This window comes from Peromyscus maniculatus, chromosome 10 (genome assembly GCF_049852395.1).
Source record: "Peromyscus maniculatus bairdii isolate BWxNUB_F1_BW_parent chromosome 10, HU_Pman_BW_mat_3.1, whole genome shotgun sequence".
NCBI lineage: Eukaryota > Metazoa > Chordata > Mammalia > Rodentia > Cricetidae > Peromyscus > Peromyscus maniculatus.
In genome coordinates, this window is record NC_134861.1 from 13,645,328 (window position 1) to 13,660,900 (window position 15,573).

Below are 15,573 nucleotides of genomic sequence, written 5' to 3' on the forward strand. Positions count from 1 at the left end.
TGAGTTTATGGCAGCAAATACATCCTAAGATTTACAATCAGCATGCTGGAAATGCAGTACAGCCAGTGTACCATCCTAGTCTAAATGGAATGGCTAAGAACCAGGAGAGTGGCAGATCCAGTGCACAGCAAGTAGCTCAGGTCCTACAAAGAGGGTTTGTTTCAGTACATGTCCCCAAGCCACAACAGACCAACATCCAGGCTCAAGAAGCCAGGCAAGAGGAATTCTTTCTTTTTCAGTGTTTTTGTTCTACTTGGGTCTACAACTGTTTGAATAAAGTCCAACTTCCTTAGGGAGAGTTTACTCCCCTCAATTTAGAAACTCAAAGCCATAATTATCAATGGGGAGCACTTCTGGGCATCCTGTGCTTCAATCACACTAACACACAAAATCAACTCTCAGACTAGCCATACTTTATTTCATTGACTAATGAGCTCCAAGGGTTGGGGGAACATCATTTTAATAGATGTGTTAGTGGTAGTTCTAGAAAACTGATAGTTATAATTGGGGCATGACAGGAACCATGAGTTGGCCAATATGCCAAGTTCCTACTTCTTCCATGCTAATAAAATTGGAGTTGGCTATATGAGTGCACAGAAGTGATTACATTTTCACACCCAGTATTGTCTGAAGTGGCTGTTTGACCAAATCACATCTAATGTAAAATTGTGCTGGCTAGTATTATGTCAACTTGACACAAGCTGGAGTTGTCTACAAGGAGGGAACCTCAGCTAAGAAAATACCTCCAAGAGATCCAGCTGCAAAACATTTTCTTAACTAGTGATTGATGGGGAGGGCCTAGTGCATTGTGGGTGATGCCATCCTTAGGATGGTGGTTCTGAGTTCTATAAGAAAACAGCCTGTGCAAGCCATGGGGAGCAAGCCAGTAAGCAACACCCCTCTAAAGTCTTTGCACCTCCTGCCTCTAGGTTCCTGCCTTCTTTGAATTCCTGTCCTGATTTCTTTTAGTGATGAACAGCAATATGGAAGTGTAAGAAAAAAAAAATAAAACAAAATAGCAACAACAACAAAATCTTTTCTTCTCCAACTTATATTTTGATTATGGTGCTTTGTTGTGGCAATAAAAACCCTGACTAAGACAGGAATGAAGTGATTGCTGTTACTGTCCTCCTGGGCCTTAACACACTGTATTACTCACCTCCATCCCCTTTTCCTATTCGATGAACATGTCTGTGATCTATCCTTGATGGAAAAGATGAAATTAGCCTCCCAAAAGAAAAATGAAAGTTGAGAACAAAGAACACAATATCCTGCCTACCTTACCTGCCATTGAGCAGGAGGAAATACATACAATTATTTGCACATTAAGCTAAGAAAAAAATATTATTTCTCTGTATTAAACTAAGCTCCTTATGGTTTTGCCTCTTCCTCATATTAGCTTAATATTTATCCTAATTCCTCCTTAGCATAATCCTTCTATTGCTTAGAAATCAATTATTACTGCATATTTCTCAGTAGTTTCTTTCCTAATAGTAATTATTTTATTGCTCGTTCTCCAGTTATATCACCATCAGTCAGGGAGATGGTGGTTTGAGGATAGAAAAAATGGTCTTGATTTGTCTTACACAGGCCATCCATCCACAAGAGCTGCAAGCTGACTCAAATAGAGAACTGCCACCAGTGGATCAGACTTGGTGCCTTGGCAAAGGGACTTCTGAGTAACACAGCACCTAAATACAGCCTTGTGTACCTGAGAAGAGTTGGAATAAGAAAAACAGAGTGTACCGTACCCAAAGGGAGAAAGGAAATCTTCAGGTATTCACAGAGATCGTGATTAAAAAAAAAAAAAAAACAAAAAAAAAAAAAACAAAGAGGAAAAGTAGTAGATGGACTCAAAGCCAAGTTCAACACAGTTCCAACCATATAACACCCCCCCATGGGTGAGGGGAAGCCTAACCACATCCAGAAATTGAGCCAGGTGGCTTTGGGAAAAAGAGATTGACAGTTCTTCTCTGACCACAGTCCCATAGCCTCAAAAAAGAGTTATGAGCGTTAGTGAGATGGCAGAGCCCCCAGAAGTTGCGTCAGAAAAGATATCAATGCTATCTTGAAAGGAAAAATATTATCTAAATGGAGCTAATGTGAGAACCTGAGAATGGAGAATAACTACAAATGAGGGAGCCTGAGTGTATTCTGCCAGGGCCCCAGAATGAGAGATAATCCAGGGAAAGCAATCCTGTAGAGGGGAAAGGCCAGATCCAGACAAGCCAAATGTTCTGGACATTAAAAGGAAATTAGGTTCAGAGAGTAAAATGCATAGAAAAAGGTACAACCCACACACACACCCAAGAATGCTCACGCTGATGCTCGAGTTTGCTAGCCCTGGTGCAGACAAGTGGGTCGATCAACCAAATTCTGGAGCCACCTACCTGTTAAGATCTCAGATTAGGGAAGTGTATTGTCCCCAGGAATAAAAGATATTATGGGAATTCTTAATGGCATAGGTGGCAGCCTGGCAGGATTTCTAAAGAATATTCAGGGCTCATGAGGTAAAGTGAGTTGTAGTTTGGTGACTCTCCCCACTAGAAGTAAAAGAGCTCCCATTGTATTGTGCTTCAGATATGTTGCCCCCAATTCTGACTCCTGGGTAGCAAGAAAAAGGAAGTAAGATTTGCCTCTTGAGTTAATTTGTATCAGTCACAGAAGCTATGGGAAGCTTGGTAAACTTTCCTTTGGGGAAATGAGGATTATAGACTAAGGGGAAGTCTCAGCAGGGTACCTAAGACTTTCTTACATCATCTACAGGATTAAAGGAAAGAGCTCACTGAAGGTGAGCATGGCCTGAGCATCACCCCATCCCCCTGTCCCCAAACCGAATGCTATCATTCAGGGTTGAAGAATCTGATAATTCTGAAGCTTCAGAGGTCAGTTTGACACCACAGCTGCCCTTTGGCAGTCTGTTTGACACTCAGAGAGTCTTAAATATGCAAAGGCTGGGGCTGGAGAGACAACTCCAGGGTTCAGAGCATATGCTGCTCTTGCAAGGGACCTGTGTTTGGTTTCTAGAGTGTATGTGGGGTAGCTCAGAGGCACCAGTGTCTGCAGTTCCAGAGAGCTCTGAAGCCTCTGGCCTCAGAGAGCACTTTCATCATAGGCACACACACACACACACACACACACACACACACACACACACACACACACTTAAAAATACTGTAAGTAAATCTTTAAAAGTTAGACAAAGTCAGGTCTTCTACCTGTGCAGACAGATCATTGCTATGGTTACTTGACTCTCCCAACACACTTAGAATTCACAGACACGCTAAACCTTAGCCACACTGTGGGTAAGAGCTGTTGAGCCTCAAGATAGTGACAGAACTTGTCAGGCCCACAGACTATAAAGCCAACTCTGCTCAGCAGAGGCCCCTGGTGTCTAAAGAAGGGAAGCTATTGAAGTGAAGAGAGCTCTAAGGGTTGCAGGACACGTATCCAGTACAGACTCAGTCACAGCACAAACCGTAGCAAAGACAAGAGTCCGCAATGTCCTCCCTTGCTGTGCATAGAACCAGAACTGATTTTCCAGGAACAGGAGACCAGTCTCCAACACTTCATGGCTACAGTCCCCTCCCTCCCTCTCCATGGAACCCCTTCTCTACTGTGTTGACTCAGAGCTTCTGTGACTCCCATCTCTTGTACAGCAGTGTCTTTAAAAATATGTTGATGACTCTGTTTTAACTGACACATAGCAACTTCTTGTCCTGTTAGGGGCGATGGTGACAACTTGAGACATTAATTCAGGATGATCCACATTTCTGCCACCTTACTTTTTATCACTTTTTTTTTTGTTTGGAACATTTGAAATGCATTCAACTGGCAACTTTGAAGTGCTCAGTTAATTTTGTCAACCACAGTTTTCTATGATGCTGAAGAGAGAAAAACATGTTTGCTAAGCCCTGACCCAAATATGGGCTAAAGCTGAGGTCAGCCTGACCCCCAGGCCTATACAATACTTAGAAGAACTTTTGCTAACCTGCATTGTTCTGCTTCTGTAACCACAAGGTGTCCTGTTCCCCATCAAACAGAAAGACCTTGGTGACACAACTCTGCCCTATACTGATTAAAAGTTCATATCCTGTCACACTTGCTAACAGTTGTCATGGCTGCATTAGTGGGTGGTACCAAACTTGTGGTTTTTACCTTTATAACCCCTCTGCTCTCTCAGCTCTGGGTGCTTCTAGATTTGTGCTCACAAGAGTGCGTGTACCCAGCTGGGGCTGTGTGGTTCGATAAAAACTTCAAATTCACAAAGAACTCACCCTGAAGCCGGGAGGTGGTAGCACACTCTTTTAATCCCGGCACTCGGGAGGCAGAGGCAGACAGATCTCTGAGTTGGAGGCCAGCCTGGTCTACAGAGTGAGTTCCAGGACACAGCCAAGGCTACACAGAGAAACTCTGTCTCAAACAAACAAACAAACAAACAAACAAATAATAAAAAGAGCTTGTCCTGGTCTCCTTCTATTGGTTGAGAATAGCCTGGCTACAACAATGCCACACATACACAATAAATATATATAAAAGATGAATGTCTTGGTTATGCGTTAGACTAAAATAGAGAACCTTATTCAGTAAGCAAGAAAAGATATGACTAAAGATGTTCCCACTGGCAAAATTTGACAATGTGTGCATCAAAATATGTTGATAGTGATACTGAGTAAATTAACAGTGCATGGCCTCACATTCCTACAGACAAGTCTAACAATACAAACGTTTAAAGGAAAAATAGATTTTGTGTAGTCTACATCATGTACCTACTATAACAGGGAGCAATGGAGTAAGTTGAGTAAAGAAGCCTGCACAAAACTTTAGCTGAGTTTTCTGCTATGAGGTTCCATGTGAGGTCACCGATTCACACATAGCACAGTAGCTGCGAAATCACAGTGAAAGTCTGCATAGCTATGAAAATGAATGTGCTACATGAACATTACAGAATTTCATAAACTCAGCTTAATAAAGCAAATAACAAAAATATGCATGCTGGCTGGTCCATTGGATTACATTTAAAATGATTTTAAAAGAGAAAGCACAAGTAAAGATGTAAGATAGAAAGCTTTTTATGCTTTCAATCAGGAAGAATAGCATGTGGATATTAATACAGATTTTAGCATCATAACAGTCTATAGGGGAAGAAAGGAGAAAATTAACAGGGACATAAGCAGTTTTCAAATGCAGTAGTGATATTTTATCATTCAAGTCAGGAAGTGGGGATCCATTATGACAGTTAAATAATTATTTAAAAATCATTTATATGTTTGAAATATGCCAGAATATGTTTTGAGAGATTGCTCCAGTTATGAATAGATTGTTGGCAATGTGTTTGGATGAGGAAAAAGCAGCTAGGAAATTACCACCATCGTTCTGCCGGGAGGTAATCCTGGCTTCAGCTCAAGGGTTGGCAGCAGACACCAAGAGAAGTGCATGGTGAAAGTGTGTATTTTGGAAGGTAGAATCAATTGATTTTCCAGATGAAATGGTGCAAATGCTAATTAAAGGGGAAATTACAGAATGATTCCAAGGTTGTTTTTTTTTTTTTTTTCCCAGCCATGCTAGCCATTGGGTATCTTAACTGACTAAAAGCAGTATAGAGAGGCTGAAATCAAAGAGAGGACATGGAGTTCTTTCAAAAGACCAACTCTTGGTTTTGGTTGCATTCTTAAACTGTCTTTTTAGTCTCTCAACTTTTATTAGGTTTTTCCTTCTGGTAACTGTGAAAAACACATTCATTTCATAATTTAGGCTTTTTTTAATGTAGGCATTTATTGATAAAAACTATTCTTACAGATCATCTTTCATCCAGTAAGCTTGGGGATACTGTTTCCATTTTAGAGTGAATAAGTTGCAGGCTATGTCAAAGTCCAAGGCTGGAATTGAGGTTTCTGGATCCTTTAGTTTTGGTTGATGTTTGCCTTTAGCACTCTGAGCTTATCTGATTTCATTTTCTAGTCTGTAGCATGTCCTGTATTTTGGCCCCATCAAGACTGGCTTCTGTCCATTCACTTGGTTCCTTGAGTAACATACTTCTTTGCTCTCTATTAATTGATTGATTAATTTTGCCATTTTAAAACAATGTGATCATTTGGGTTGTAAATCTAGAAGTCAAATTCTCACCATTCCATAGTTTTGATTTTTGTCTGTGTGTAAATTATTGAATGCTGTGGTGGAGCATGAACTTATATACAGCTGTTGTTTGGGTTTTTTTTGTTTTCAATGTTTATTTTTATTTTATGCATACATGTGTGCTCCTGCACCTACATGTGTGTGCCACGTGCCTAAGAGAATCCTCCAGGACTGGAGACACAGGTGACTGTACCCCACCTGATGTAGGTACTAGGATTGGGATTCAGATCTTCTGCTAGAAAGGCAAGTGCTCTTAACCTCTGAGCCATCTCATCAGCCCTTCATTTGTCTCTTTAATAGAGATTTCCTTGAATGCAAAGAGAGAGTGAGAGAGCAAGAGAGACAAAGAAGAGGCCAACATTAGTCTGTACAGTGGCTGTACACTGACCTCCTCTTTTGTCATAAATGGCATAAGTTTGCACGGGGCCTACAGGCCAGACAAAAGGGAAAATTGGCGTCTCCTATGTCTTCGGTTGTGGTGTGTTCTGTCTTGATCTGTTAATGACTTTCTTAATTCACTCCTACACATAGATGCTGTTGAATACCCTGATTCTCTCCCCTCAGACCTCCATCTCTGGATTTAGGCAGGCATTTTTCTGTTTCAATTGCAATCTTGCACTGCTTTTGAGCAATGCCCTTTGTTTACCAGGCCTGGGTAAGTTTTCACTTAACCAAACAAAGAAAGTCACTGCAGGCAAGTTCTTTATGCAGCCCACAGATGGGTTAGAATTGACATATCGAAACATCTGTCAGTGAGATGTGACTCACTCTTCCTCTGAAGTCCAGCAAGTGTCCTATTCGAGAACACAGGCTGATGTGGACACCACTGTTTGTACCTAAATGTGCCAGGGGACAGAGTGTGAATGCCATGCACCTTGCCTTTCATTTTATATTAGTTGATGTTTTCTAGGTTGGTCATTTGCTTGGTTGTGCACATAGTTTTGACTATTTCTCCATTTTCTAACAGAGGTGGTTGTCAATCACTAGAGTTGTTTCTCTATGTCTTGCCAGGAGAGTAGGGATTGTAAATGGTAACTCAAGACAAAAGTCCATGATAGGTGATACAGAAACAATATGTTTAATGAGGTTTTGGAAAACTTGTTGATGGAGATTTCCTCTGATAGAGGTTAACAAAAAGGTTGACATAATCAAAAGAATGCCAGATTTAGAATAAACTAAATTCCAGGGAGATCCTGCCCAGGTGTTTGTTTTAATGGCCTTATCACAAAAGTATCTTCATTGCAAAATGCAGGCAGACCCTTTCCTCTCCTGCCGTTGTTCTCTCCAGCCCTGTGCCCCTACTGTAAGATGATGCGAGTATGGAATGATGCCCCATGTCCTCAGGCTTCCAGACTCTAGAACACTGAGTCTAATAAGTCGCTTTCTTTACCATTGTCTAGCCTCAGATATTCTTTCTAAAGTGGCAACAAAGACTAAGACAGCTCTGGTCTCTCCACTTAGCAACATGGTGATCTAACACAGGACGTGAAAGCTTTAGAAATGTTTCCTCTTCTCTCAGTTACTACCAATAATAATTAACATCCTTGTAAAGGCATACTAAAAATTAAGCAAAAGATACAAATAAATAATTAATGTATGTTGGTATTGTAATGATGATGATACTATATTCTTTTACCCAGGTGTTGTTATAATTTTCACTGTAGTACATAATTTCTACCATACATTTTACTTTTTATTAAAAGTAGATTTTCTCAAACAATGTATTTTGATTACATTCCCCCCAACTCCTCACAGATCTTCCCCACCCCCATCTAAATCCAAACCATTTCTTACCTTCTCTCATTAGGAAACAAAGATCTAGTTTTTTTTTTTAAGTCAAAGTAATGTGTTGAAGTTAAATAGTGTTTTATAGACTAAGAGTTTTATAATGCCCATAACCACAAGAAAGAAATACACGAGAGGAGAAAAGATTTGACGTATTTGTCCCTGAATCTGTGAGCAGAACAGAACAGCTCTTCTCAGTTGAAAACCATTCCAAGTTGGTCCTCAGAAAGCAGCAAATAAAGACAAAATAACCAACTGAAGTCAACACTAGTGAATTATTTAGGTTTGCTTCAAAGATGTTCATTTTAATGTACTGCAAATTTAAGGAAAACTTTCTCTAAAAGTCTTCATATTTCACTAGACAGCTTGAGGTCTTGATTTTACATAGGACAAACCATTTTCTCTTGTATAAGAGGCAATCAGAGGTAAAGAGGTAAAGAAAATGTTCTCATAAAATTTTCAGCACTTAAAATACTCAAGACAGCTGGGCGGTGGTGGTGCATGCCTTTAATCCCATCACTCGGGAGGCAGAGACAGGTGGATCTCTGTGAGTTTGAGGCCAGTCTGGGCTACAGAGTGAGTTCCAGGAAAGGCACAAAGCTAAACAGAGAAACCCTATCTCAAAAAAAAAAAACCAAAAAAAAAAACAATAACAACAAAAAACATGAGACATAATGTCAATGTCGCAAAAAAAAAAAAAAAAAAAAAAAAAAAAAAAAAAAAAAAGTTTGATGGGTTAGGGATTCAAACCAAGCCCCTACTCCTTTACTGTTAGGTGAAATAGACAAGACCTACAGTCACCAGGTAACAGTGATTTGCTTGAATTCAAATCAAGTAGTTCACCATCACTAAGAGTTGAGTATACCACCGGCCAACTCATACAACACTGTCCCAGTGAATGGCAGCTTTAAACTTCTTTCAAATTGAAATTCCCTAATCCAGACAACTTCAGCACATGACAATGTAGATCATTCTGAAATAGATCCCTACTAATTCATCATTATGATTCAAAATTTACTTCCTTTGATACCCCCTGCTTCTTTTCATCTCCTTGTTCACCTCCTGAAAACCATCTTCACACTTATACATGTACAATCGTTTATTAGAAAATAAATCCTAGAGAGCCACCAGGCAATCAAAGAAATGCTTTATTTTTTTTCTCTCAAAAGTAAGGAATATTTTTTTAACACAGTTTCAATCCCATTACATGACCAAAACATAATAATTCAATTGCCTTCAATTAGTAGTAAATATTTCAGGATATAAATAAATTTATATATTTTATTTGTGTGCAGTGTTATATTCATGTGTACATTTCTATATCCTTCCTTATTGTCCTTTGTATTATATTTACTGATGACAGCAGTCACACTTCTTGTAGTATTCTTTGTCATCAGAATTTATTTATACACACAACTTTGTGACTTTATGATTTATCTGTTTTCTGTATTTTTCACCCATTTTGACTTCATTGTCTTGAAAGGATTCAAGTTGATTTCTATATTCAGGAGTTTGGGGGTTCAACATATAGAAATATCTATAGTACAGACATGTGTGCTGTGGAAATCATCACTCTGTATAAATAAAATGGTGATTGGCCAGTAGCCATGCAGGAAGTGTAGGCAGGACAAGCAGAGAAGAGAATTCTGGGAAGTGGAAGGCTGAGGCGGAGATATTAAGATACCGGTAAGCCACGAGCCATGTGGCAACTTATAGATGAATAGAAATAGGTTAATTTAAGATATAAGAACAGCGAGCTAGAAGCCTGCCATGGCCATACAGTTTATAAATAATATAAGTCTCTGTGTGTTTGCTTGGTTGGGTCTGAGTGGCTGTGGGACTGGCGGGTAAGAGACATCTGTCCTGACTATGGGCTAGGCAGGACCAGAAAGATTCTAGCTACACATGAGAAAGTCAGGAATGAGGATTAAATCACATAAATAGAGCAAATATCAATTTGGCATTCAATGTGGGAGGAGTGGTGCCCCAAATGACTATAGTTTGGATTAGAGGCATCCCTTGTGTGATTTGAAGTGATTTGTGTGTTTGAAGGCTTGCTACCTTGTCTTGGTATTATTTTAAAAGTGTGGAACCCTAAAGATGTATGTGGGACCTAATAATAGGGAGTTAGATCTCCTGGGGTCTGTCCTTCAAGTGGATATTGATACCCTGGATGCTTCCTCTGTCTTTCCCTTGGCCTGCATGAGACAAAGTCTCTACTTTGACCCTGTGCTCCCATCACGCAGTGCTGCGCTACCAGAGATCCAAACCAGAACTAAGGGACTACGGAACTGCAACCTCTGAAACAGTCAGTGAAATAATCCTCCGTCCACTTTGATGTGCTTGCTGTGGGTATGTACTGAGGGTACAAATATCAGTGTGAAAACTCTGAGCACCAAATGAAGATTTATATTTCAGAAATTTGCATAAATTTTGGATTGGTGCTCCCCCCCCCATCTCTGGGCTTTGGGGAAAGTTAATCTTACTATTTCCCCTTAACTGGAAAAAATAGAAAACATATAGTAATATATATATAACATATATCACACACACACACACACAAATATATATATATATATATATATATATATATATATATATATATATATATATATATATATATATATGTTTTAGAAATGGTAAACAGATAAGCTGGAAGGAGAACTGGCTGCTTTTCCAGAGAACCCAGGTTAAATTCCCAACACCTATATGACAGCCCTCAACTATCTGTAACTTTGGTTCCAGGGTATTCAAGGTCCTCTACTGGCCTCCTTAGGCACTGCACACATGTGATGCACAGACATGTATTCAGGCAAAATACCTATATACATAAAACAAATTTTTTTTATAAAAAAGAAAAAATTGGCAAATAGATGTCACATTTCTTTCACATTTGCATTAGTGAGTGGTGTCACACCCAGGGTGGGATTTCTGCGTAGGCTTATTTAAGTTTTTTCTCAGATTCACGTTATACTGCCTAGACATAGACTGATAGATTTCACAGTTCTGAATCTAAACATTTACTAATCTCATCTAATTTCTTCTGAAAATTTGCCTCAGCTTATACTTTGAAATTCATCCTGATTTTTTGGAAACCCTGTTCCTTATCCAGTTTCTAATAAGAAAAGGCTTAGTCTCCTTCACAGGGGCTCTCTCATTTTATTATTGTAATCACCCAGTGACTGAGAACAGTTATGAACAAAGTAGATTCGTAACTTCGCAGTTTCAGGTCTTGAAAGTGTTAGCTGAACACTAATCTGTCAAATTCAAATTTCCTTCCTTTGGTCACAGTCTCAGCTACTCTCTGAGGGCGAACTTCTGAGAGGTCGTTTGTAGACAGAAGCAGAACAAATAGCTTATGCTCTTAGTTCTTTAGAAGTAACATTAGAAGCCGGTAGATTTATATCCCTCTACAGTACACAGGGACTGATAAGGTGAGAATGACCCCAATGGCCTTTATCTGACCTTCTAGTTCAAGGATTTAAACAAAGAAATAAAATTCCCTTTTATGGAACCATAAAGAGGTTCCCAGGAAGCACATATTCCAACCCAGATGTGTGTGTGTGTGTGTGTGTGTGTGTGTGTGTGTGTGTGTGTGTGTGTCTAAGAGAGAGTATTTTAAATATTTATCCCCAAAGGCAACAATGTTTTCTAGTTATTTGGTAAAGTGGGTGTTGTTTGAGGGTTTTCATACATTTTTCCTTTTTTGTGTCTACAAACAAATAAATCACTTTTCTAGCAAGTTCAGCTTTTCATTGTAGCAAATTCAAAACCTGGCTGGCTGAGAAATGGGAAGGTTTATTTTCCTTTCCCTTTTTTGAATGAGGCCTTAAGTCTAAAATTGCCCTCAGTGATAGATTCTTTTTATCCCTAATCCCTCATAGAAAAACCTCTGTGAACTATAAATGACCATGGCTTCAAAGAAAGAGGTGATGTCAGCTTTGTAAATAAAATCCATCCTGGAAACCAGAAGAAACCGTGGATACCTCCCCTCCAGCTGTTTTAAAATCAGGTGCAGATGTTTATCTTGTCATACTAAGTATTTCGCCATTAAGGCCTTGAATTATTTTCTTTTCATCTAAGGTGAATTTTTAAGTTGTTTCTTTTATCTAATTGTTTTTGAAAATATAGAGAAAAAAGTCATTATGACTCCCAATTTTCTTCAGAATTACCCATATTGTTTATTGCCTGAAGCCCATGAAATGATTAGCTACAGAGAATTCCCCTGGCAGAGGCTAATAACATCCCAATCATTTGTACACTTTTATATTCAGAACTATGTGCCACAGTGATGCACCCATTCACACCCAACATGAGGCTCATATGCTGGAAGTGTCACAAATCACGATGATTAGCACAAGAGCCAGACTGGGCTCCCCCTTCCTCTTCAGACTTGGACTTTCAAAGAGGCACCTAGAAGAAGCTACAGCATTGTTTTGCATATCAGCCAAAGATTTTTGTTCAACTAGATTCCTTCCCCAAAGACGGACAGAACCATGTTTTAAAATTAGGGGGCAAACAACAAAAAGATAAACCAGAAGAGGGAAAACATGCACAGAGCTTTTAAAATCAAAGAACTTTGCAGCCTTGTAATTCTAGTGCTTGGTCAGGAAGATCTAGAGTTCAAGGTCATTCTCCACTCCATAGCAAGGAGACTAAAAAAGATCTTATTGTTTCACGTTAAAAGACCTTTGAAATGATACACAGATTGTTCTCTTCCATAGCCTAAGAGTAGCTGATAAATTGGACACCTGGGTCAATTTTGAGGGTTGAATGGAAACTGTTTAATGAGTGGAATGTTTTTGGATTTGGGTTTGTATGAGGATTTGTGAAGATTGAAGCAAGTGGACAGCTTCTTGCCTCTTATTAAATACATTGCTTTAACTGGCTTAATTTATCAATCATTTACCCATATTTATCTCATAAATACAAACCTTATAAATGTATCTTTGATCTTTAAATTTTTCTGGTTTGTAACTGGCTTCCAACCTTTTAAGAGATATATGTCACTAATATAAAAATTTCCCGTCTACAATGAAAACTTCAGTCACTGGTAAATCACGGAGAACAGTCCTGTCATTCCTGAAGGGACTGCCTACTTATTAGTGCTCTTATTTTTTCCTTTTATTTTATAATACCATTCAGTTCTACGTATCAGCCACGGATTCCCTTGTTCTGCCCCTCCTGCCTCCCTCCTGCCCCTCTCTTCTTCCCCCCAGTCCACCCCCCATTCCCACCTCCTCCAGGGCAAAGCCTCCCCTGAGGACTGAGATCCACCTGGTAGACTCAGTCCAGGCAGGTCCACTCCCCTCCTCCCAGACTGAGCCATGCGTCCCTGAATAAGCCCTAGGTTTCAAACAGCCAACTCATGCAATGAGCACAGGACCAGGTACCACTGCCTAGATGCCTCCCAAACAGATCAAGCCAATTGACTGTCTCACCTATTCAGAGGGCCTGATCCAGTTGGGGGCCCCTCAGCCTTTGGTTCATAGTTCATGTGTTTCCATTCGTTTGGCTATTTGTCCCTGTGCTTTATCCAACCTTGGTTTCAACAATTCTCGCTCATATGAACCCTCCTCTTTCTTGCTAATTAGACTCCCGGAGCTCTACCCAGGGCCTTGCCATGGATCTCTGCATCCAGATCCCTCAGTCATTGGATGGGGTTTCTGGCATGACTGTTAGGGTGTTTGGCCATCCCATCACCAGAGTAGGTCAGTTCCGGCTGTCTCTCGACCATTGCCAGCAGTCTATTGTGGGAGTATCTTTGTGGATTTCTGTGGGCCTCTCTAGCACTTTGTTTCTTCCTATTCTCATGTGGTCTTCATTTACTATGGTCTCCTTATTCTTGTTCTCCCTCTCTGCTCTTGATCCAGCTGGGATCTCCTGCTCCCACAGGCTCTCTTTCCCTCAACCCTCGCCCTTCCTTACTCCCACTCATGTCCAGGTTGTTCAAGTAGATCTCAGCCATTTCTCCGTCATTGGGCGATCCCTGTATCTTTCTTGGTGTCCTGTTTTCCAGGTAGCCTCCCTGGTAATGTGAGTAGCAGTCCAGTCATCCTTGTTCCACAGACCACCATGGTTTGAAGTTAGATTTCAACAACAACAAAAACTACAGAAAACCTAAAATCTCATGGAAACTGAATAATGCTCAATTGAATCACCAATGGGTTAAGGAAGAAATAAAGAAAGAAATTAAAGACTTCCTAGAGATCAATGAAAATGAAGAAACCACATACCCAAACTTATGGGACACTATGAAAGCAGTGCTAAGAGGGAAATTCATAGCACTAAATGCCCATATAAAGAAGTTGGAGAAATCTCACACTAGTGACTTAACAGCACACCTAAAATCTCTAGGACAAGAAGAAGCAAATCTCCCAGGAAGAATAGACACCAGGAAATTATCAAAGTGAGAGATGAAATCAATAAAATAGAAACAAAGAGAACAATACAAAAAATTAATGAAACAGAGTTGGTTCTTTGAGAAAATCAACGAGATAGACAAGCCCTTATCCAAACTAACCAAAAGACACAGAGAGAGAATCCAAATCAACAAAATCAGAAATGAAAAGGGGCACATAACAACAGACATTGAGGAAATCTAGAGAATCATCAGGTCACACTTCAAAAACCTCTACTCCACAAAACTGGAAAACCTAAATGAAATGGATAATTTTCTGGATAGGTACCACATACCTAAGTTAAATCAAGACCAGATAAACTATTTAAATAGTCCAATAACCCCTAAGGAAATAGAAACAGTCATTAAAAGTCTCCCAACCAAAAAAAGCCCAGGACCAGATGGTTTCAGTGCAGAATTCTATTAGTGCTCGTAACTGGGCTTTATTGGAAACCACCCTCTGCTGCTCCACACTTCCTTTTTCTGAACTGGGAATTTTGCTTGGCTGTTCAAAGCCCACTGTAAGGTTTCCACTGGTGTAACTTTTCCCAGAGAGACCTGAAATAATGTCTTACTCCAGATAAGGCACCAACAACAGACAAAAAATAAAAGTAAATAAAATGGTTATATTCAAGTCTAGCTTGGTGAAACAGATAAATAAATAAATAAACAAGTAAATAAGTTTATTTGTTTCCATTTTTGCTTTGTTTTGCTTTGTTTATGGGTGACTCAAAGGCAGCCTTGTCACGGAAAGTCTCATCCTAGCATGAGTGACAATTTAAGCAGCTGCATTCCCTAAACTCAACTTACTGATGGCTTCACTGAAGAAGAGTCCCCCTGCTTAGTTTTTACAGAGTGCTTATAGAACCTCGGAGAGGAGCTTGGTGATCTTGTAAGTTTCCTTAGCTTAATGACTCTATGAGCCTTCCTTCTCCAACCAGAAGGAAATGATTTAGTTTGGAGGAAATAGCTGAACCGTATCACCAGATGAGAGTGAAGGCAGAGGATGGATTTGAAAGACCCCACACTATGTCCCACCTATTGTCACACAGCAAAAGCTCTTTACACTCAGAATCCTCCTGAGGCCGAGTTTGGAGATTGACTCTCCTCCATCCTCTTTATTATGGCTTTGAATAAACGTGTTTCCTTCCACAAACTTCTGTCTCCCAGGTTGTTTTAGAGTTGTGAGAAGAATGGCCTCAAGGTTCCTTTAATGCAGACATACACATCCCCTGTGAACAAATCATCGACTT

The 15,573-nt window shown here is 39.7% G+C and overlaps 1 long non-coding RNA gene across 1 annotated transcript; it reads left to right on the forward strand.

Annotated features, from left to right (window-relative positions):
* The first annotated feature begins 1,612 nt into the window (after window positions 1-1,612).
* On the forward strand, window positions 1,613-13,004 carry LOC143267504 (uncharacterized). Its single transcript, XR_013042641.1, has 3 exons — window positions 1,613-1,776; window positions 10,167-10,272; window positions 11,805-13,004. It is a non-coding gene; the product is annotated as an uncharacterized LOC143267504 (long non-coding RNA).
* The last annotated feature ends 2,569 nt before the right edge of the window (window positions 13,005-15,573 follow it).